This window comes from Lycium barbarum, chromosome 7 (assembly GCF_019175385.1).
Source record: "Lycium barbarum isolate Lr01 chromosome 7, ASM1917538v2, whole genome shotgun sequence".
In the NCBI taxonomy this organism is placed as follows: Eukaryota; Viridiplantae; Streptophyta; class Magnoliopsida; order Solanales; family Solanaceae; genus Lycium; species Lycium barbarum.
The window spans coordinates 68,263,550-68,286,424 of record NC_083343.1 but is presented as its reverse complement, the minus strand read 5'-3'; positions in this window follow the sequence as shown (position 1 = coordinate 68,286,424).

Here is a 22,875-nt window from a genome sequence, read left to right as displayed (position 1 = left end):
GTTGGAGAATATAGTATGTGGTCGTGTGGTGTGTGTTGATGTTGGAAGATGAACTAAAATTTTGTTAGTATGTTAATTGTGTTAATTGTGAAGTAAATGAAAGAATAATCGTTTTTGTTGTTATGGAAGAATGGTTATTAAGTTGTTGAAGGAAACTATTTAACTTTATTATGGTTTATGTAAATGTGGAAATGAAAGTAGTAAGAGGTAAATTATGATTGTCATTGATGAAGTTGGAAGGTATGAACGTGTCATGAACATGTTTGCAAAAAAAAATTGGAAGTTGTAGGTGAATTATGGTTTTGGTAGGAAACTTGTATATCGTGTATACCTTATGTATATTTGGTGAAAACGATATGATATGCCTCCGAATCATGTTGTAGCGATCTTGATAAGTGATGAATATGAAAATAATAAGATTGGTTTGGAAATGTAAGGTCGGAATGAAAGATATTGTGTTATGTCGGAAAGATGGCTAGTTATGCCATATTATGTGTTTTAATGCTTGTTGTAGTCATTGATGTTGTTTCTGGGTTGCTGTGTTGATAAACTAAGCCGAGCTAAGTCTCGGGGATGATAAAAATATAGGGGAAATGCTGCCGAAATTTCGGTAGGCAAGTATGTATTAAGTTTGGAGTCTTAAAGTTGGAAATTAACAATTGGTAAACTTGACCATTTCTAGATTTTGGACGAAATTGGAATTGAAGCCAAGAGAGCGTAAGGCGCAATCGAGGTATGTAAAGCCTTCCCCTTTATTCTTAGGCATGTTCTGGATGTAATAGGCTCGGCCGCGAGCCTTAAGTACGACTCCGTTTCTCGGAATTCGAGATGGAAATCCGTTCCAATTCCTTCAGTACAATTGAAACCATTTCCTTATAAAACGCCTTGAAAGTGAACTTTTGCACGAAACCTTCCCAAACGGAGTCGGAACACTTCAAAATGATTATGGATGACCTCATAAGGTCTATTATCATTAATTTACATATGTCGCCCCGAGTTGGTCCGAGGCGGGCCCACAAGGCCCGATGCTTTCTGTATAACCTTAATTACTTTGGTTCTGTCCGATTTTCTCAGAAAACATTTGGACTATTATTTTGATTATGAAATGACTATTTTTATGCAAATCATACAAAATGATTTCTGGACATCTGAGAATCTGATCCAGATAATAATCTGTCGTGCCTTCCCAAGTAGGACATAGGCGCGTATTATGCATACTATCCGGATACTCTGACTTGACTCGCCGTTTGGCACCCTTCAGTTTGATTGAGTCTGTATGTTGAGTCTGTATGTATGTGGTTTCTCATTAATCTGTTTGTGGCTGTCTCAATGCATTCCTTCACTGCGTCCCGGGCCAGGTTCTGTTATCGTGCATATTCCTCTGCATTGTTCACCGCGTCCCTCGGTGTGTGGGCCGGGATCTGTTTATATCTGTATGATATTATGATCTGTGTATGGGGATGGCGGCCAGGATGGCATATGATCTGATTTGATTCTGTCTGTCCACCGCATCCCGTACTAAGAGGGTCGGGTTCTGTTACCGTGCCCCCAGACAGGGCCGGGATCTGTATGTATGTATGCATGTGCCATCAGCATTTATATAAGCACATGCCTCTGTATGATTCTGTATGACTCTATATGATTCTGTATAACTCTGCATGCATAATTCTGTCCGTCCGTCTGGATTACGATTTTGTCTGTATGTCCGTATGGATTCTGATTCTGTATGTCCATATGGTTTACGATTCTATCTGTCTGTCTGAACCATGATTCTGTCCGTCTGTCGGGATTATGATTCCGTCCGTCCGTTTGATTTATGGTTCTGTCCGCTATATATATATATGCTTCCGGTTCAGACTATGATTATGTTTGTTATGTTTCTGCTTTGCATACTCGGTACATTTTTCGTACTGACCCCCGGTTCTTCAGGGGCTGTGTTACATGCCCGCAGGCACAGACGCACCTGGAGATACGCCGCCAGATTAGGGCATCGATTCTGCTATATTGGAAGAGCTCCTTTACTCCGGAGCAAATACTTTTGGTATATATCTCCTGTCATCTGTAGACTCTGTATGTATGGTATTTTAGGGTATGGCGGGGCCCTGTCCCGTCATCTGATTCTGTATGTCTGTAGAGGCCTGTAGATAGATATGTGGGTTACGGGTTTCATCTGTTTAGGTAAGTACGAATGATTTTGTGACTCCATCTGTATGTTAGCCTCATCGGCTTGTTTGTAAATTTCTGTATGTTCAGGTATGCGTATGTTTGCGCGCGCGCTGTATATGTATTGGCTTGATTCTGTAAACACCTCTTTGAAAAAAAAAATTTGGTATGGTACGCCAATTCGGTTAAGTAGGTACGTATGGGTATCCAGTTAGGATACCAGTCGCGGCCCACGGGGTTGGCTCGTGACAATATTGGTGGAATAGGATGAAGAAAGATATAGTGGAATTTGTAGCTCAATGTCCCAACTGTCAATAGGTAAAGATCGAGCACCAAAAGTCGGCCGCATTGTTACAAGCTATAGAAATTCCAACTTGGAAGTGGGAAGTAATTAACATGGACTTCATTATAGGCTTACCCCATTCTCGACGTAAGTATGACTCTATATGGGTGATTAGGGATAGACTCACGAAGGCAGCTCAGTTCTTACCAGTCAGAACTACATATGTGGTAGAAGATTATGCAAAGCTTTATGTTAAAGAGATAGTGCTACTTCACGGTGTTCCAGTATGTATTATCTCTGATAGAGGAACTCAGTTTACCGCTAACTTTTGGAAATCCTTCCAAGAGGGTTTGGGGACTCAGGTGAGTCTTAGTACAGTATTTCACCCACAGATTGACGGACAAGCTGAGCATATCATTCAGACTCTCAAGGATATGCTACGGGCATGTATGTTGGATTTTAGAGGTAATTGGGATGATCACTTGCCACTTAGTGAATTTTCTTATAACAATAGTTATCATTCTAGCATTCAAATGGCACCGTATGAGGCTTTATATGGGCGAAAGTGTAGATCTTCAATTGGGTGGTTTGAAGTAGGAGAGACTAAATTGATAGGGCTAGACTTGGTCCAGCAAGCCATAGAGAAAGTTAAGCTCATACAAGATCCGTTATTAGCAGCTCAAAGTCGTCAAAAGTCCTATGCAGATAATCGTCGAAGGGACTTAGAGTTCCAAGTGAAAGATTGGGTATTCTTAAAAGTGTCTCCAATGATGGGCGTTATGAGATTTGGCAAAAAGGGGAAGCTTAGTCCCCGGTACATTGGGCCTTATGAGATATTGCGCAAGGTACGCAAAGTGGCTTATAAATTAGATCTACCCCCTGATTTGGAGTCAGTTCACCCAGTTTTTCATGTCTTGATGCTCCGTAAATGTATTGGAGATCCTACTAGGATCGTGCCAGTAGGTGATGTTAAAGTGGCAAAAACGTTTATTTATGAAGAGGTACCCATTGCCATATTAGATAGGCAAGTACGGACGCTTAGAAACAAAGAGGTGGCCTCAGTTAAGGTTTTGTGGAGAAACAACAACTGAGATGAAATAACTTGGGAAGCGGAAGGAAATATGAAGTCCACGTACCCGCACCTATTTTAACCCCCGGAAGAGGTCCAAGATGAGACATGAAGATCATGAGGTAAGTATGTTTTCCTTTTTATGCATTTGGGTCGTGTGTGGCCAAACTTTATTGCTATGATATTGTGGCCCTGTGAGGCATTGTTATTATGGGCTGTTGTGACAGGATGGTATTGCCCTATTATAGTGGAAACTCTAGCGAAATTTTCGTAGAAATCCCGAGCGCTCAACATTCGAGGACGAAAGTTCTTAAGGGGGAAGAATGTTACACCTCAGAAAAAAAATTCGCTGCTGCACAGTGAATAGACTAACGAAGGGCATGAATTATACGATGTTTTGATAAGTAATAAATAGCATTTGATGACCCTAATTGAGATTTCAAAGACATTCGAGGTAAGAGAAGAAAGTGTCCAAGAAAAGGCAAGGTATATGTTAGGTATCGAAAGAGATTTATGAGTAACAAGTTAATGATGACTTAATGATGTTTTGGAGAAGAGTTATAACATCCCTTAGATTGCTAATGAGGCGCTAAACAAGTGTTAAGAAGGTTCCATAAGGATTGGAGATCAAACGAGTTAACAAGAACGAGTTCGGAAAAGTTGGGCATTATATGGCCCAACATACTGGCCGTATGTTAGGCCGTATATTCTGCCCAGAATGGCAGCCTCTCTGGACCAAATCTATGGCCAGACATACGGTCCATATAAATTATACGGACCGTATGTTGGTCCGTAAAACTGGGTCGGGACAGATTGTGAGTTATTAAGAAGGGGACCCAAGTTCATTTCATTTTCACTCCCCATCTCTCAAGAACTCTCTAGAATATTTCTCCACACTTCTTCCACAAGAATTCAAAGGAAGTTGATGATCAACTTCATCAAACCAAGAGAATCAAGTGTGAGAAACTCATTAGGGCTCATCCAAGACAAGAAATCCAAGTGGAAGTGGAACTAGGGTTTTGCTCAAGTGAAGTGTTTCCACCCAAAGTACATTCCTACACCATCTAAGGTACGTTTTATGGTATTTCCAAGATGTTTAAGGTATTGAGAGGTTGAAAGACTTGGATTGTCAAAGGAGGTAGAAAATGCGTAATGAATGTAAGAATAGTATCATTTTTGAGTAGTAGCTTGGAATGAGTCATGATTCTTGATATGTTGTGATTATAATTATGTTATAAATGACATTAAGAACATGGGATAGACATTGTATATGAGTGAATGTAATAGTGAGCTATGACCACGGATATGGATGATTTGAAGTGAATTGGGAAATATGGATAATGTAGGTGAATAAAGACTATTGCTTATGATGTTGTGAATGTTATTATAGACGTTTGGGAGTTCATATATGATATGGAAAATGTTGTATAAACAAAGCAGATGCTACCTAATTTTCCCTAGCTTTAGTCAAGTATGCTAAGCTATCGATTATCTAATGTTAGTATAACTCTAATGAAGGTAGAAACGTGAGCATTGAAGGAGAACGTTCAAGTGATAGAATAGCTAAACGAAAAGGTATGTAAGGCTAACCCTTATTTCAATAAGGCATGGTTACTCGGCTATATATCTATCCTTTCATGAGTCTATAATGTCCTCCAAATGATTCTATCTTTAAAAACTACTAAAGCTTATGATTCTCGTTATGTTACGATTCTACTAAATTCCTTATATGATGAGTGATCCTCTAAGGATAGATGTAATGAAACGATGATAGTAATGATGTCAAAGATGCTTATGAGATTTTATGTATATGTGTCTATGTATGACTACTATGTAACACCGAGCTTATATGGCCGGGTATGATATGTATTGCGTGCGCACCACTGCAGTTGGGTACGGATAACCCTGAGCCTTGGTAGGGCCAGGTATGTATAATCACCAAGCCTTGCCATGGCCGGGTATGTGAAACACCGATCCTTCATGGTCGGGTATGCTATGAATACGAATATTAATATGGATATGAAAATGTATATAAATACGGATACGAATACGGATACAGATATGGATGTATGGATATGTACATGTGTATGTACAAAAACACGCATTAGAATATGAAAGGCAAGTAAGTGTCTCTGACGATGGTTCTACTACTTCCCATCTTATGCTATTTCTTATGTTGTCTCTTATGCTTCTATAATGATGTTGATTATGCTTTACATACTCAGTATATTCTTTGTACTGACGTCTTTTTGTTTGTGGACGTTGCGTCATGCCCGCAGGTGGCCAGGGAGATAGGCTTGATCCATAGCTTTATTACTCAGGGACTACGTAGAGGAGCTCCATTTCATTCAGAGCTACAACTTTTTGTATCTATTCTTTTGTGTACATACTTATGGACATGGTGGGGTCCTGTCCCGCCTATATGATGTGACATACTCTCCTTAGAGGCTCGTAGACATGTGTATATGGTTGGATGTATTTAGCCTTGTCGGCTTATATTTTATATATCATTTTATTAGCCTCGTCGGCTTATGTACATCAATATGGGCATAGTTGTTCATGATGATATAAATGTATTGTTTCCCAATGAGATTAGTATGAATGATGGATGGAAAGTATGATTAAGCTATGTGGCTCACCTAGATGAAAATGTGAATGTACGATAAGAGGTGCCCGGGTGGGTTAGCACCGGGTACCCATCATGGCCCTCCGGTTGGGTCATGACATCAAATCTTCACGGCCTCAATTTTCTGAACATCTACTCGAATGCCATCTGCTAAAATAATGTGGCCCAGAAAAATCACAGAATTTAGCCAAAACTCGCAGTTTGAAAATTTTACATACAATTCTCGAGTCCGAAGAATTCCAAGGATAATACGCAAGTGGTCTACATGCTCTGTTTCTGACTGAGAATATACCAAGATTTCATCGATGAACATGATCACAGTAGAACCAAAAACTTGCTCTCTTCTCTCTCCTACGTCCCCATGCAACCCTAATTACTAAACCTTAATTTAGCTATGGCCACCTTGGCCGCTGGCCAGCCGTCACCGGCGGCTGGTCAGCCTTCACCAACAACCAACATTATACACTACCCACCACTCACTCACCCGCAATCCCATGATATTCAAGCAACTCTCCCGTCCACTTCTTCTTCTCCAAACTATGCTCGAACCCTCGTGCATGGAACAATTCCTACGTCCAAAGCCCACTGTGATTCCATACCAATGAAGGAGGTATCATATGTTGATGGCATCCCTGTTGTGCGTTGGACAACTGCTGAAGTATCTAGAATGGAGCAGATTGAAAACCTACAACAGGCCATTGTTGGTAAGTTTTCTTATGGATGGCCGGAGTTGCAAGAATTAAGAACTATTATCCCTCAACAATGTGGTGTCAAAGGAAAGTGTGATATTGGTCTCTTGAGAGATAGACACTTATTAATAAGATGTTCTCTAATGGATGATTTCATTAATATGTCCTCGAAGGGGGGTTTTTTGGTTGAAATCTAAGGATGGTTTTACGTATCAAATGAGGCCATTAATTTATAATTCTAACTTTAAGGTTGAGGAAGAAACTTCAATAGCAATGGCTTGGATCTCGTTTCCAAATGTGCTTCCCACGTATTTTGTGAAAGAATCCTTGTTTACTTTGGCATATGCAGTTGGGAAACCCTTAGTATTGGACATGGCCACCATAAACAAAACTAGACCTAACTACGTAAGGGTTAAGGTTCAAGTAGATTTGTTATCTGATCTTCCTAAGCTTGTCCTGATGGAAATTGAAGATGAGAAGACTAAGGAGATTAGGGTGGAAAAGGTGAGAATACAATATGACCATTTGCCAAAGTATTGCACAGAATGCATGTTGCAAGGTCATGCAAATGAGGATTGTCGTGTATTGCATCCTGAACTTGTGAAAAACACAAAAGAGGATGCAAAGAAAAAGGAGAAGGAGCATGAGAAGGGGGATGTATCAAACATGGCGACAACATCTACAGTAGGAAGAAGAAGAAGAAGATAGCAGGGATGGAGATATCCTGTCCAAACATATGTGCCTAAAGTTCTATCAAGTGGGAAGGTTGTTACTTATCCTGGAATAAATGCCAAAGGAAAAAACAAAACTAAGATTCCTGCTGAGGCTGGGAACAAGAGTGTTCTTGTCCTTGAAAGTGCAGTTTCTACACATAATAATTTTGATGTGTTAGAAAAAATCATAGAAGGAGAAGTCATTAACAATGTAGAGGATAAGGGAACAGATGACAAGGTCAAGGAGGTAGAAAAGGGTAAGGAACACCCTGATCAATTTGTTGATACGAAAGGAAGGGAAGAGAATGCTCAAAATTTGGTATCATGTGTGGCAGTCAATGATAGAGAAGATCCCATCACAAATACTGAATGGAAAATGGATTCAAATGGTGAACAATCAGGTAAGACAACAAAAGATGTGCATGAAAGTGTGGGAGATATGGTTGATAAGGGTCTCATTGCTGTTGAGAAAGCTGATCCTCACAAGAATTTAGAGAAAAGAAGTGCAAGTGTGGGGTACATTATTGATGAGGATGTCATTGTTATTGAAGAAAATGATCCTGACAAGGATTTAGAGGACACAAGTGCAAGTGTGGGAAACATGATTGATAAGGGTGTCATTGTTGTTGAGGAAAATGATCTTGGAAATGCATGTGAAATTACATGCCATTCTAAGCATGGACATGCCTCAGGATTTATCATGGAGCAGATACAAAAGGTTCTAGATTGTGATGATACATATGAGCAGATGCAAAACCTTAATGATTTGCATGCTCTAGAATCAGGTGAGGATGAAATGCAGACTGAGGCTGATAGTTTGGCAAATGCCAAAGGAGAGTTGGAGGTTGTAGATAATCAAGCAGATCAGACATTAAGTATTCCATCTTTGGATCAGGTCCAGGAAATTGATTTCTCTCCTGATAATAACATTAAGGAGGGAGATTTGAGCATCTCAATTAATGACAATGGCATTAGTTCATTTCCTCCTAAGAGGGAAGTGATTAAGGATTTGGCAGTGGCACAAGTGGAAATGGACAATGTGTAGCCACTGATTCATCAGAGAAAACAATCTCCTTTGAAGGAACTGCATGATGTGGTCTCCCATAATATTAATGTGGGAGCTGAGGTGGAATGTCATGAGGGCAAGAACAAATTCAATGAAAGTGAAGAAGAGGTCTTAGTGGAGCAGGTTTTTAGTAATGTGGTCAAAGAAGCTGGCATATCACCAAGATCTAGACAGAAAGGCTATAAGAAAGGAAAGAAACAAGTAATCACAGATACTATTCCTATAAGAGTAGTACCAAGGAGAGGTTGTAAGCCTATTTTTAAATGATGATGAAGACACTCTTTTGGAATATCAGATCTGTGAACACACAACAAGCTTTTCACAGAGTCCAAATGCTGCACAGACATCACAAATTCTCCATTATAGCTTTAATGGAGCCTTTTCAACACTTTAGGCATATTCAGGGATTTAGAAGGAGATTAGGCATGAGATATGCCCATTACAACTGCAATGGTAAAATATGGTTCTTTGTAAATGATAATGTGGATGTGGAGATCCTGCAGGATCTAGAACAACATATTACTATAAAGCTGCTTTTCCAAGAGTGGAATAAGTCACTTATGGTAACTATGGTCTATGCAAAGTGTGATCATCTGGAAAGAATCAGTTTATGGGATAGTCTGTATAGTTTGGCTGATCAAATGGAATTGCCTTGGTTGGTAGGGGGTGATTTTAATGTCAATATGAATGAAGATGAGAAGATTGGTGGTTTACCAGTATCTCCAGATGAATATGAGGATTTTGCATTTTGTATTAATTCATGTGAGCTGTTTGATATAAATTATAAGGGGAGTCTGTTTACTTGGTGGAATGGGAGGGCAGGTAGTGACTGTATTTTCAAGAGATTGGATAGAATGATTGCAAACTCTAAATTACAAGATTGGTTTGCACATATGGAGGTGCAACATTTATCCAGAACTTGCTCAGACCATGCTCCTTTACTACTTACTTGTGGTGAATCTTCACATCACATAAGGAATCCTTTCAGATTTCTAAAATTCTGGACAGAACATGAATCCTTCTTAGAGGTGGTTAATCAGGCATGGATCACAGATTTTGAAGGGGATGATTTTATGAGATTTAAGCTGAAATTGAAGAATGTGAAATCTGCTTCATCTGCTTGGAGTAAGGCAACTTTTGGTGATATTTTCAAGCAACTAACAGTAAGGGAAGAGGTGGTGAGAATTAAGGAGCAATGTTTTGAAGAGGATTCTACTCCTACGAACAGGACGGTGTTACAGCAAGCACAAGCAGCATTGAAAAAGTATGTTCATTATGAGGAAGAATTTTGAACACAAAAGTCACATATGACTAGTTTTGCTGAGGGTGACAGGAATACAAGGTACTTTCATAGTATTGTGAATGGTAGGAGAAAGAGATTGCAGATCAGAAGAATTCAGAATCAGCAAGGAGTATGGATAGAAGGGCAATCACTTTTGGTAGAAGAAGCTTGTAGATTTTACCAACAGCAGTTCTCTCAAGAGGTTGATCCTTTAGATTTTGAATTGCTACAACATGTTCCAACTATGGTGGATCAGGATACTAATAATCAGCTGGTAAGCATGCCAACTTTAGAGGAGGTAAAGAAGGTTGTATTTGAATAATCTGCAGATAGTGTTGGTGGTCCAGATGGTATGATTGGAATATTTTATCAGGTGTGTTGGGACATTGTTGGTGCTGATGTATATAATCTTGTGAAAGCTTTTTTTGATGGCCAAACTCTTCCTAAGTCAGTCACACATACCAACCTGGTACTGTTACCAAAGAAGAATTGTCACACCCTAATCTCGCTAGGGTGTGATGGGCACCCAACCCTTACTTAGGGCCGAGCGAACCCTCTGACTCTTGGTACACACATGATCTCCTTGGACCTTTAAATCAAATAATCATGCAATACATAGTAAAGGCTTTCAGAAACCCCTTTTTTTTCATCGTGCTCAAATCAACTAGAATCTGTCATCAATGAAACTTGTAACATAAAACATAATGACACATCGGCTGGTGGAGCCGCTTACAATACTGACATTCTATTCCCACGACCCTTTCTGCAAAGTCTCTAGCATCTATCAGAAGTCATAACATATATACTCTAACTCGGCAACACTCCAGAAGGAAATGGAGTTTGCCAATCCCGCTAAAACACCTTCTAGCAAAGCCTTCTACTCATCTGGGTGTACCTGCGTGGCATGAAACGCAGCCCCCGAAGAAAGGGGGTCAGTACGGAATATGTACTGAGTATGTAGGGCATGGAATACAGAAAACAGAACCAAAATCGAAACAAGCAGTACAAAAGTAAGTACATTATTCAGAATACCAAAATGCTTATTTTTCCGAACGCAAATCATGCATACCGATGTCATATGTCAGAAGAAGTACAGAAAATAAGTAAATCGTACGGAGTTCCAAAATGCTTACTTTTCAAACACAGATCATGCGTGCCGACATCATATGTCATCATATACATATACATATAACAGATCCCGGCCCTCTAGTGAGGGACGCGGTGAATGAAGTCATCATGTATGCCGACATCATATATCATATATGCATATAACAGATCCCGGCCCTCTAGGGAGAGACGCGGTGAATAGGATCATCACATGCCATCCTAGCCGCCATCCTGGCCGCCATCCCCATATCATCATATCATCATATGCATATATACATATAACAGATCCCGGCTCTCCAATGAGGGACGCGGTGAACAATGCAGAGGAGGCGCACGATAACAGAACCTGGCCCGGGGTGCAGTGAAGGACATACTGAGGCTTGCACGAGCAGAGTAGTGCGAAACCATATGCACATAAATCAAGACTCGATAGATACGTACACTTACCGACATTTGAAGGATCATAAACATGTTTCAAGTCAATCCGGTTTAATATGAGAAAGTTATGGACATTTTAGTATAGAAACCATTACGAACGTTTCAAAGCAAATCCGAGATCGTTTACAAAAGTTAGGGACATTAAAACTTACAGAACTCTTTTAGAAACAAAACTCTTTATGCTCATCTCGTTGTCCAATCATATAATAAACTCGATCATATTGAGAATACTCATATCAAGAAGTGAATGAGAATCATAGATAGACTCGGAAACATATCAAATAGAGCTTCGGAAATCATAGATACGTATCAAAACCATATGAAGTAGCTTATAGAAATCAAGAATATTAGCCATCCTAGTGGCTCTAAGAATAGGCGTTTCTTGAAATCATACATATACTTTGTCTGTTTGTTTCACAAAGATCATGCCAAAAGAAAGAAAGGGTAAGCCTTACATGGAGCAGGTATGTAAGGCTTACCCTTTCTTTCTTTTGGCATGATCTTTGTGAAACCAACATGACAAAGTATATGTATGATTTCAAAGAAATTCCTATTCCTAGAGCCACTAGGATGGCTAATATTCTTGACTTCCATAAGCTATTTCATATGGTTTTGATGCGTATCTATGATGTCCGAAGATCTATTTGATATGTTTCCGAATGGCATTCGAAAGATAATTGATATGACTAAAGTCTTGATTTTCAAATGCTAGCACGTTCGATTATTCCATTGAGTCTTTGATATATTTTGATACGTACATATGGTTCCAAAGGATCTATTTGATTTGATCCATAACGATATCCGAAAGGTACTTGATATGATTGTTGCTTTGATTTTCCAAAAATGGCTTCTGAAACGTTCGTAGAAGGTTCTGTACTAAAACGTTCATAACTTTTTCATACTAACTCGGATTGACTTGAAGCGTGTTTATGACCCTCAAGTGTCGATTTATGTACGTACTCGTCGAGTCTTGAAATTTGTTTTATATGCATATGGTTTCTCACTACTCTGCTCGTGCATGCCTCAATGTATCTTTCACCGAGTCCCGGGCCGGGTATGTTATCGTGCGCACTCTATTGCATTGTTCACCGAGTCCCTCATTAGAGGGTCGGGTACGGTATACGTATATGATGATATGATGAGATGATGATATGTTATGGTGGCCAGGAGGGCATATGATGATTTGATTCACCGAGACCCTCACTAGAGGGCCAGATACGGTATGTATATGATGTATGATGTTCACATGCATGACTCTATCCACCGATTCCCTTAATGGGTCGAGTACGGCATGACTTCATTCACCGAGTCCCTCACTAGAGGGCCGGGTACGGTATGTATATATATATATATATATATATATATATATATATGTATATGTATATGTATGCATGATGATATGAAAGTATGATGACATGATTTTATCCACCGAGTCCCATAACGGGCCGGGTACGCTATGTGATAATGATATGCATGATCAATACTTTAAAGGCAAGAGTTTTGGTATTCTGGACATTGTATATGTTCCTGCACCCCTTATATCAGTTATGATTCTTTTACTGTGATTCTTGCCTTACATGCTCAGTAAATATTCCATACTGAGCCCCTTTCTTCGGGGGCTGCGTTTCATGCCATGCAGGTACACCCAGATGAGTAGAAGATATTACTAGAAGATGTTCCAGCGGGATTGGCGAGCACCTTTTCCTACCGGAGTGTTGTCGGGTCGGAGTTTGTATGTTATGATTTCTGGATTGATGTTAGAGACTTTGCAGACAGAGTCGTGGGTATAGAATGTTAGTTTTGTAAGCGGCTCCATCAGCCGATCTGTCATTCTGTGTTATGTGATAAGTTCCATATGATTACAGATTTTGTTTGATTTGAGAATAACGAAAAGAATATTTCTGAAAGCTCTTATTATGTATTTCATTTAATTTAAGTTAGAAGTCCGAGCGAGTATGTGTGTAATAAGAGTCGGCGGGTTCGCTCGGCTCCGAATATGGGGTCGGGTGCCCATCACACCCTGGTAAGATTAGGGTGTGACCAAGTGGTATCAGAGCAGGTTGTCCTAGGGGTTGTCTGCAAAGTCGTGTCTAGTAGAGTCCTGTTTATGGGTGTGAAGCCGACCACATTTATAAACAGGAGGCTGCGGGGCATCTAGGGATTGTTGACCTTCTTTCTGTCTTAGATCGTGCGATAGAGCCAAGTCATAGGAAAATGAAATTCTTTATACAAGCCTTACATACGACGAAAGAAGGCGAGTGATGATATGGAAGGTCATAGAGGAAGCCTTGTTATATTTGTTCTGTTACCTGGAATTGGAAGCTCTGGGTGGCTGGAAAATGTCGTATGACTGTATGCCCTGTGAGGCATTGTTGATATTTGCTGCGTACAGATTTTGAATAGTAAGGATTGCAAAAGAGACTGTCGAAATTTTTCAAAATCAGGTCATTTAACTAGGTACGCCTAACAGGAAGGAGCGTGGGAAGGAAATATTGTAAATGGACGATAAGTGGGGTGAGTTGTTTCAGAAAGGTTATGGATTTGGCATGGCGATGAAGGTGTGAACACTACCATCGGGAACCTAGGAATTTAAAATAAAGGGTAGTTATACACACAAGTGAAAAGTGAATATTGAGGATTGAAAAGGGTAAAATAGTAATTATAAAGGGAAGGACGTGTTACGAAAATGTCTCGGAATCTGTAAGACTTTGACTTGCTCCAGATCATGTAATAAAGGTCATGCGAGGAAGTGGATGCGATCATACCAGCACTAAGGCACCAGATTCCATCGAAGTTTCGAGGTTAAGCGTGCTAAGGTAGGAGAAATCTTATGATGGGTGACACCCTGGGAAGTGTACTAAAAGTTCTGCAAAAGCAGACATAAGAGACAAATGGGAAGCTAGAGTAGCCTAAGGGAAACTAGAGCATACGGGATGGTTGGAGACCATAAAATTCCACATAGGACGAGACAGGCTAGACTGGAGAAGAGACAGAAAGTGCGTCATAGCTCTGGAATTTGGATAGGCTTGAATAGCGTTTGGAAGTATTTTGTGGGTTAGTTGATAGTAATTATATATATTTTTATATATATATATGAATGCGTATGATATCTCATATGTGATTTTATCGGTGGACATGTGAGTCCCAGCAACCGGCGCTACGGTAAAGAAGGCATTAATCAAGTAAGGGTACCGAAGTTCCAGTGACAGCAAAAATAGATGGTACAAGTGTTACAAGGTAAGCTGATGTTATTTTCACTACAGGTTAAGATTGGAAAATTCTAATACAACGATATTTGGAAAAGAAATAAAGTGAGTAAATGGAAGGCAAAGAGACCAAACTCTCGGAAGAAGGTGAGAGGTAAGAAAGCTCGGTGGGTGAAACCCCCGAGAGAAACTACCGGAAAAAGCATGAGACTATTTGGATAAAAAAATTCAAAGGTAGGTACGTGAAAAGGATAAAGTGTGGTAATATAGAACAAAAGAGGAATGTGTGAGGCTCGAGAACTAATTTCAATAAGTAGGTCTGAAGGAATAGTGGCTATGACAAGGAATGTGAAGTAAGAGAAAGAATGATTAAGCTTAGTGACGATATTAGAAAATTTCAGCCCTTGAAAGGTATATAAAGGATACCTTAACGAGTTAGCGGTAGGAACCCGGTTACGCATCGATAAAAGAACAGGAATGATGGGACGACACTACTGATCGGGAAATTAATGATAGGGAATAAGAATTCGTGCGAGGTCTGAAGGATCTGATCTTAGCGGAAATAGAATGAAATGAAAGGAACGTGCATGGGAGACCGCTCGGTCATAGCATTATAAATAGCAGTTAAAGATTCGATGAGTGAGGATAAAGAGAGTTTGAGCTGTAAGGATTCTGTGCTGCGAGCAAAAGTAGCGGGACTGTTATGTCCCGTATTTTCGTATAACGGGAAATCGAGAAATAAAGAAGACTTGTGTGCGTTGAGGAAATATTTTGATTTTGGTGAATATGAACATGTTGGTTATGGAGTCATAAATGTTAAGACCTCGGGGAAGGCCGAGGGTAAATTTGGAATTTCGGAAATTAGTCTCGGGAATTACAAAACGAGGCGTTTAGTGAATTGGGCCAAGAAAAATGCAATACAAAAATTGAGGCCCAATTGAGTGAATTGGCCGGCCCAAAGGAGAAAACCCAAGTCCATTTCATTAAGGTCATGTCCTATGCACATGACCTATAAGTGGATATATATGATTTAGGCTTGGCCTTATCAAGACCATAACAAGAAAAAAAAAATCAAAGAACACAAAGTTAGGGGGTTTCGGCCACTAGAGAGAAAAAGAAGGAAAAATTTCCAACCTTGGTTGTTGTTTCAAAAATCTTGAGTTTTACATAGTGGTGAAGTGCTCAAGACGCTCTCCGACGTGATACAATTAGTTCGGAGAAAGAGCGACGTTTGCGGCAAGTCGGAAACTCAAGAAAAAGGTAAGCTTTTTATGTTTTAATGATATGAAATGGATGTATATGTGTTGTTGATTGAATTAGTGTGAAGATTTTGGAATGGGGTTGTGTTTGTGCATGGTGTGTGTGTGTATAAAGGGTGTGTTTGGCCGAAAGTGAGGGAGGTGAAAGGCCTAAGAATTTGAGCTTGTTTAGTTTGAATAATGTGTTGTTGTGGTCATTATGTTGTAAAGGATTGATTAAGGAATTGAGTTGGTATTAGAAAATAATTTTTGACGTTATCGGAAAGTGTATACCCTTGGTATATTTGTGTATATCATAGTATATTTATGATACTAAAGACTTTGAATATGATTCATGGTTGATGAAAATGAGTTTGGAATGAAACGACACAAATTAGAACGTTCGTCGTAACTTTTGGTGTTTGAATGAAAATTGGAAAGTAGTGAACTTTGGGGATGCTTGTATGCGGTTTGGAACTTGTTTGTTATGTAATGGAATAATCTTGAATGAATGAATACAATAATGTGGATATAAGTTGAAATTGTGAAGTTTGGAAATAGGATTACCAACTTATTAAATAAGGTGCAATTGTGAAGTTAGTGTGTTTGATTGTGATTCGTATTGTGTAATGATGTTTGGGTTGTTGTTGTTGTTGTATTTTGAGCCGAGCTAAGTCTCGGGGGTGTTTGATTTATAGGGGAAGTGCTGCCGAAATTTTGGTAGCCAAGTTTAGCCCCAAAGATGAATATGTTAATTCTCATGAATAGTAACTGGTAAAAGTGACCATTTGCAGTTTCTGGACGAAACGGGAACTGCGATTTGAGGAGCGTAAGGCGCCAACCAGGTATGTAAAGCCTACCTCTTATTCTTTTGGCATGTCCTAGGCCTACTAGGTAAATTTCGGAATCTCGGGAATAACTCTGCTCTCGGAAATCGAGGTTCAAGTTCGAGCACTATTCATTCAGCGCGATTGAAACCTTTTGGTCCCATTTGGGTAAAAGAACACTCGTACCTCCATAACTTGTGCTGTTGAGTCCGAAACTCTTCGAAACTTTTGTAAATGACTATATGAAGCCAAAAACCTGCGATTTGTGTCCGCCGCCTCAATTTGCCCCGAGGTGGCCCCGCGAGCCCCGAGGCTCCCCTTATTCGGTTTGTTTGATTCGTTTGTGTCTGTTTTAATCTGCGACTGTTTGTTTATGACCCAAGGATGCGTTGGGGACTTCCTGTGCCATTAATGCACGTTCTGTACTTTGGATGATGTGAGAATTCCGAAAGAGTGACTCATGAACAGTTTTCTTACGAATTTGACAGCTCGGAACTTCGTAACCTCTATATGCCTACTTTTATCAATCCGATCCCTACTTCGAGCCTCTTGGTGTCAGTGTATACTTATATGTAAATTATATGTTGAGTTCGGTAAATTATGTTTGATATGCATATGGTTTCTACACTACTCTGTTCGTGCTGTCTGCTATGATTTCGTTCGTCGGTACCCGGGCCGACTTTGTGATCGTGCGCACAATGTTATATTCGGGAGTTATGATGTGTTACGGTTTCCGAGGCCTCGCCATAGGGCCGGTTACCGTTTATGGAGTTATGATGTGATATGGCATTTGATATGTTCTGATGATATGATGTGTGTGTGATATGATGTGTCTGGAGATTGTACGGAGATTTGAAAACTTCTGGAGCTATGATGTGTTGTGGCACCAGCGTCGGGGGGGTGACCACGTTCCTAAACCCTATACATGATTTGATTTGCATTTGTACGTTCGCCTCCCGCACAGGTTTGCTTTGTTTGCGATAACGGTGTGTTTGTTCCTTCTGACTCCCGCTGTGTTTGTGATTTCTGTACCCTCTGCTTTACATACTCAGTACTTCTCCCGTACTGACCCCCGTTTCTTCGGGGGCTGTGTTTCATGCCCGCAGGTACAGAAGCTCGTCTGGGTGGTCCTCCGATTTAGGCTACTCAGTCTGCTGTGTTGGAGAGCTCCCCTTGACCCGGAGCCTACTTTTGGTACATATCTTTTGTTGTGTCTGTATTCTGTATACTTGGATGAGTGGGTACGGCGGGGCCCTGTCCCGTCCAATGTTCATATGTCTTATGTTCTGTTTTGTCTAGAGGCCTGTAGTCAGATTTGTGGGTCGTGGGTCCGGTGTGTTCGTATGTGAGTCTGTTTTGTGTTCTTAAGCGGCCCGTACACTACTATGGCCAAGTCGGCCTCTGATTTTGTATGTATGTGTATGCTTTTGGGGGCGATGTACATTCCGCCACCCTTCGGATGTGTGTGTGTGAAAATTTGGCGAAGTACATTCCGCCTCTTTTCTGATTTGCGATTTGTTTGATCTGTACGGGCGACTGCTTAGGATCAGTATTCGGTAGATGTCTGATTACGATGTTGAGTCTGAATATCGTATGTTGTGGTTGGACGAGTCTGATTACGATGATATGGGTGTGAGTTTGTTTGGGGTGTCCCTGTAGGGCACCAGTCGCGGCCCACGGGGTTGGGTCGTGACAAAAGTGGTATCAGAGCGGTTTGTCCTCGGAATGTCTACAGGCCGTGTCTAGTAGAGTCTTGCTTATCGATGTGTTGTGCACCACATCTATAAACAGGGAGCTACAGGACATCTAGGATGTTGTGTTGCCCTTTCTTTGGAATCTTAGATCGTGCGATAGAGCTGTGTTAATAGGGTCATTCCGATCTGACCCGTTGTTGTGTTTGCAGTGATGCCTCCGAAGAAGGCAACGGCGGCCCAGAAGGGCAAGGCAAAGGTGGGAGAGACCAGTCAGGCACAACGGGCTACTCGGGCTCATGTTTATGATTTGCCTGAGGTTACACCTCATTCTGAGGGGTCTGCTACACCCCCATTAGTACAGCCTGGAACGGGACCTTCAGCAGCTCCAGAGGTCCGTGTACCCGCTCCTGAGACTCCAGCTTCTCAGCCAGGGGCGGAGGATAGGACCCTGAGGGAGGCTGTACAGTTGTTGACCACGATTGTAGCCGGACAGGCTCGTAGGCGCGGGCGGAGGAACGATGATGATGAGGACAGGCGGGAAAGCCTGAGAGTTCGGGAGTTCTTGTTATGCGGCCCTCCAGAGTTTTTCGGGTCTAAGCCCGACGAGGACCCCCATGACTTCATTCGGGGGATGCGGCGTGCATTAGACTTGGTCAGGGCGTCAGAGACCGAGTCGGTTGAGCTAGCTTCGCATAGACTTCGGGATGTTGCCGCGCATTAGTATGAGACTTGGGAGCTATCCCGGGGTGAGGGCGCTCCTCCAGCTATGTGGGATCAGTTTGTGACTGCTTTCACCCGCCACTTTCTGCCCCCAGAGTTACGACGGGAGCGAGCTGATCGGTTTTTGCATCTGCAGCAGAGGGGTCGGAGCGTCCGTGAATATAATTTGGAGTTTGATTCCCTGGCCCGGTATGCCCCTGCCGTGGTGGCAGATATGACAGATCGGATGCATAGATATGTTATGGGGCTAGATCGTTACTTGGTTGACGGTTGTATGGCGGTGTCATTGCAGACAGATATGGACATTGCCCGTCTACAGGCCTACGCCCAGGGGATGGAGAACCGGCACCGAGCAGATCGACCCAGTAGAGAGTATGATGGGAGACGGCCCAAGAGGGCCAGATCAGCAGGGTATTCTGGAGATTCCCGGGGCGGGCAGCCTCAGTATCAGTCCGGTGGGTACTTTCCTCCGTCAGGCCGGGTCACACAGTTTGCGGGTAAGAGGTTTGATGGAGCGGGACCGTCCAGGGCAGACCAGAGTTCCAGAGCCCCAGGTCCTCAGGCGAGCAGGGGTCCCAGTCAGTCTAGGCCACCCATACCCCAGTGTTCGTATTGTGGAAGATCGCACCCAGGTGAGTGCTTCAGGGCCACGGGGGCCTGTTTTGCTTGCGGCCGCCAGGGCCATATCATGCGGGATTGCCCGTGGGCAGGTGGTTCCGGTAGCGCAGCACCGCCGATGAGGTCCGCTGCTGGTTCGTCATCTACACCTTCGGCCACGCGCTCTACGGGGCGAGGTATGCCAGCACCAGCGGGCCGCGGTAGAGGCCGTGGTGGGGGTTCAGATTCTAGCGGTCCCTCGAACCGCATCTATGCTTTGACTGGTCGTCGGGACCCAGAGGCACCCCCAGACACAGACCCAGGTATATTACTAACCCTTTTCTGAATAAATATGTGCAATGATAGGTTTGTACCTCAGTATTATGCGATATTCTTTTTGTGTGTGTCAGTAAAGGTAGGGTAAGAATCCGAATTAATAAAAATATCCGAGGCAGTTATCTGTACATGTGGGAGGAAAATATATGGGATTTGGAAGGCTAGAACGATAGACCACACCGCCAGAAAAGCAACCGACCTCTTTGGGTCAGAGTGGGACCCGCTACGAAAAATTTCCGAAAAATTTGCTAAGACCCCGTTTGGCCAAAAATTACGTGGCAAAGGTCGTGCGAGGCAGTTGGCGAAATTATATCAGCCCTAACGCGTCAAAATGTGTAAAAGCTTCGGGGTTAAGCGTGCTCAAGCCAGAGCAATTCTGGGATGGGTGACCCCCTGGGAAGTAATGCAAAATTTTGCACAAGTGTAAGTATGATTAATGTAAATGAGAATTTGGGGTAACCAAGGATAAATAGAATGTGTGTGGAATAATTAGTGCCCTCGCGAGAGCCGCGCGGAACGAGGCGGACTAAATGGGCAAAAAGGAAAAGAGTATGACACCGCTTGGGAAATTGAACGAATTTGAATAACAGCCAGAGATGTTCGCCAGTAAGGTATGAGTGAGCGTGTGTATGTGTATGTGTGTGCGTATGATTTTTATTTTGTGCCTATGCGGGGTAAGAGCCGAGCCCCGGCAATTGATGTTGAGATAAATGAAAGGTGAGCAGTGTGAATGGATAGAATCTTTGAAAGAGTTGATACGTAAGACGCAAGGTAAATTGTGTGACGACCGATGAGTGAGTTTGCAAATAAAGAGGAAATTCTCATGAATTATTGGAGCCTTAATGTGAATGATTTGATCCTAAACTGACAATCTATCTGTGGTGCTTCTGCATTTCCGATTCCGATGAGGCTCTACCTAGTACACCTCTGTACCTCTGCGTTCGACTAGGTTCCCGTCCGATGAACCTTTTGTGCGTTTGATTCTGAATCCGTTTCTGTCTGGCACACCTCTGTGGGTCTGACTCTGGATATACATCCATCTGATATGCTTCGGTGTGTTTGATTTTGACCGCGCGTATGTTTGATATGTTTCGGTTTGTCTAATCACGACTCTGTATGAAACAATTCCGTATCTTTGGTTCTGATTTTGGGTTTGTTCGATGTGAGTCCGTACGTCTGACTTCGACTGTGAATCTGTTTGGTATATCTCTGTGTGTCTGATTCTGCCTACGAATTCGTTTGATACGCCTTTGTACGTCTGACTCCGATCTCAGATGTGTCTGATATGCTTCCGTACCTTCGATGTTGACTACGAATCCGTCCGCCATAGTTGAGTATGTCTGCCTCCGATTATGAATCCGTCCGGTTTTAGTTCGGAATCTGTTCGGTATGAAGTGTCTGATAGGAAGTAGAGTGAGATTACGACGATGTGGTAAGGAAACTCAAAAGTGTGAAAAGAAGATGATATTGACGATGGTGTCTGGAAAGCGTCCGTCCCTTACAAGAATATAATGCAGAGTTCGGTGATTACGTAGAGTATGAGGAAAGGTACTATGAAGGTATTTGAGTCAGTGATGTGAAAAATCTACCCTAGTATTGGTAAAGAAGACATGTCAGAGAAATCAATAAAGGACAACTATCAAGAGAACCCTCCCGGAGTAGTACGCCACCCATGAGTTCGATTCAACATTCGAGGACGAATGTTCTTAAGGGGGGAGGAATGTTATGTCCCGTATTTTCGTATAACGGGAAATCGAGAAATAAAGAAGACTTGTGTGCGTTGAGGAAATATTTTGATTTTGGTGAATATGAACATGTTGGTTATGGAGTCATAAATGTTAAGACCTCGGGGAAGGCCGAGGGTAAATTTGAAATTTCGGAAATTAGTCTCGGGAATTACAAAACGAGGCGTTTAGTGAATTGGGCCAAGAAAAATGCAATACAAAAATTGAGGCCCAATTGAGTGAATTGGCCGGCCCAAAGGAGAAAACCCAAGTCCATTTCATTAAGGTCATGTGCTATGCACATGACCTATAAGTGGATATATATGATTTAGGCTTGGCCTTATCAAGACCATAACAAGAAAAAAAAAATCAAAGAACACAAAGTTAGGGGGTTTCGGCCACTAGAGAGAAAAAGAAGGAAAAATTTCCAACCTTGGTTGTTGTTTCAAAAATCTTGAGTTTTACATAGTGGTGAAGTGCTCAAGACGCTCTCCGACGTGATACAATTAGTTCGGAGAAAGAGCGACGTTTGCGGCAAGTCGGAAACTCAAGAAAAAGGTAAGCTTTTTATGTTTTAATGATATGAAATGGATGTATATGTGTTGTTGATTGAATTAGTGTGAAGATTTTGGAATGGGGTTGTGTTTGTGCATGGTGTGTGTGTGTATAAAGGGTGTGTTTGGCCGAAAGTGAGGGAGGTGAAAGGCCTAAGAATTTGAGCTTGTTTAGTTTGAATAATGTGTTGTTGTGGTCATTATGTTGTAAAGGATTGATTAAGGAATTGAGTTGGTATTAGAAAATAATTTTTGACGTTATCGGAAAGTGTATACCCTTGGTATATTTGTGTATATCATAGTATATTTATGATACTAAAGACTTTGAATATGATTCATGGTTGATGAAAATGAGTTTGGAATGAAACGACGCAAATTAGAACGTTCGTCGTAACTTTTGGTGTTTGAATGAAAATTGGAAAGTAGTGAACTTTGGGGATGCTTGTATGCGGTTTGGAACTTGTTTGTTATGTAATGGAATAATCTTGAATGAATGAATACAATAATGTGGATATAAGTTGAAATTGTGAAGTTTGGAAATAG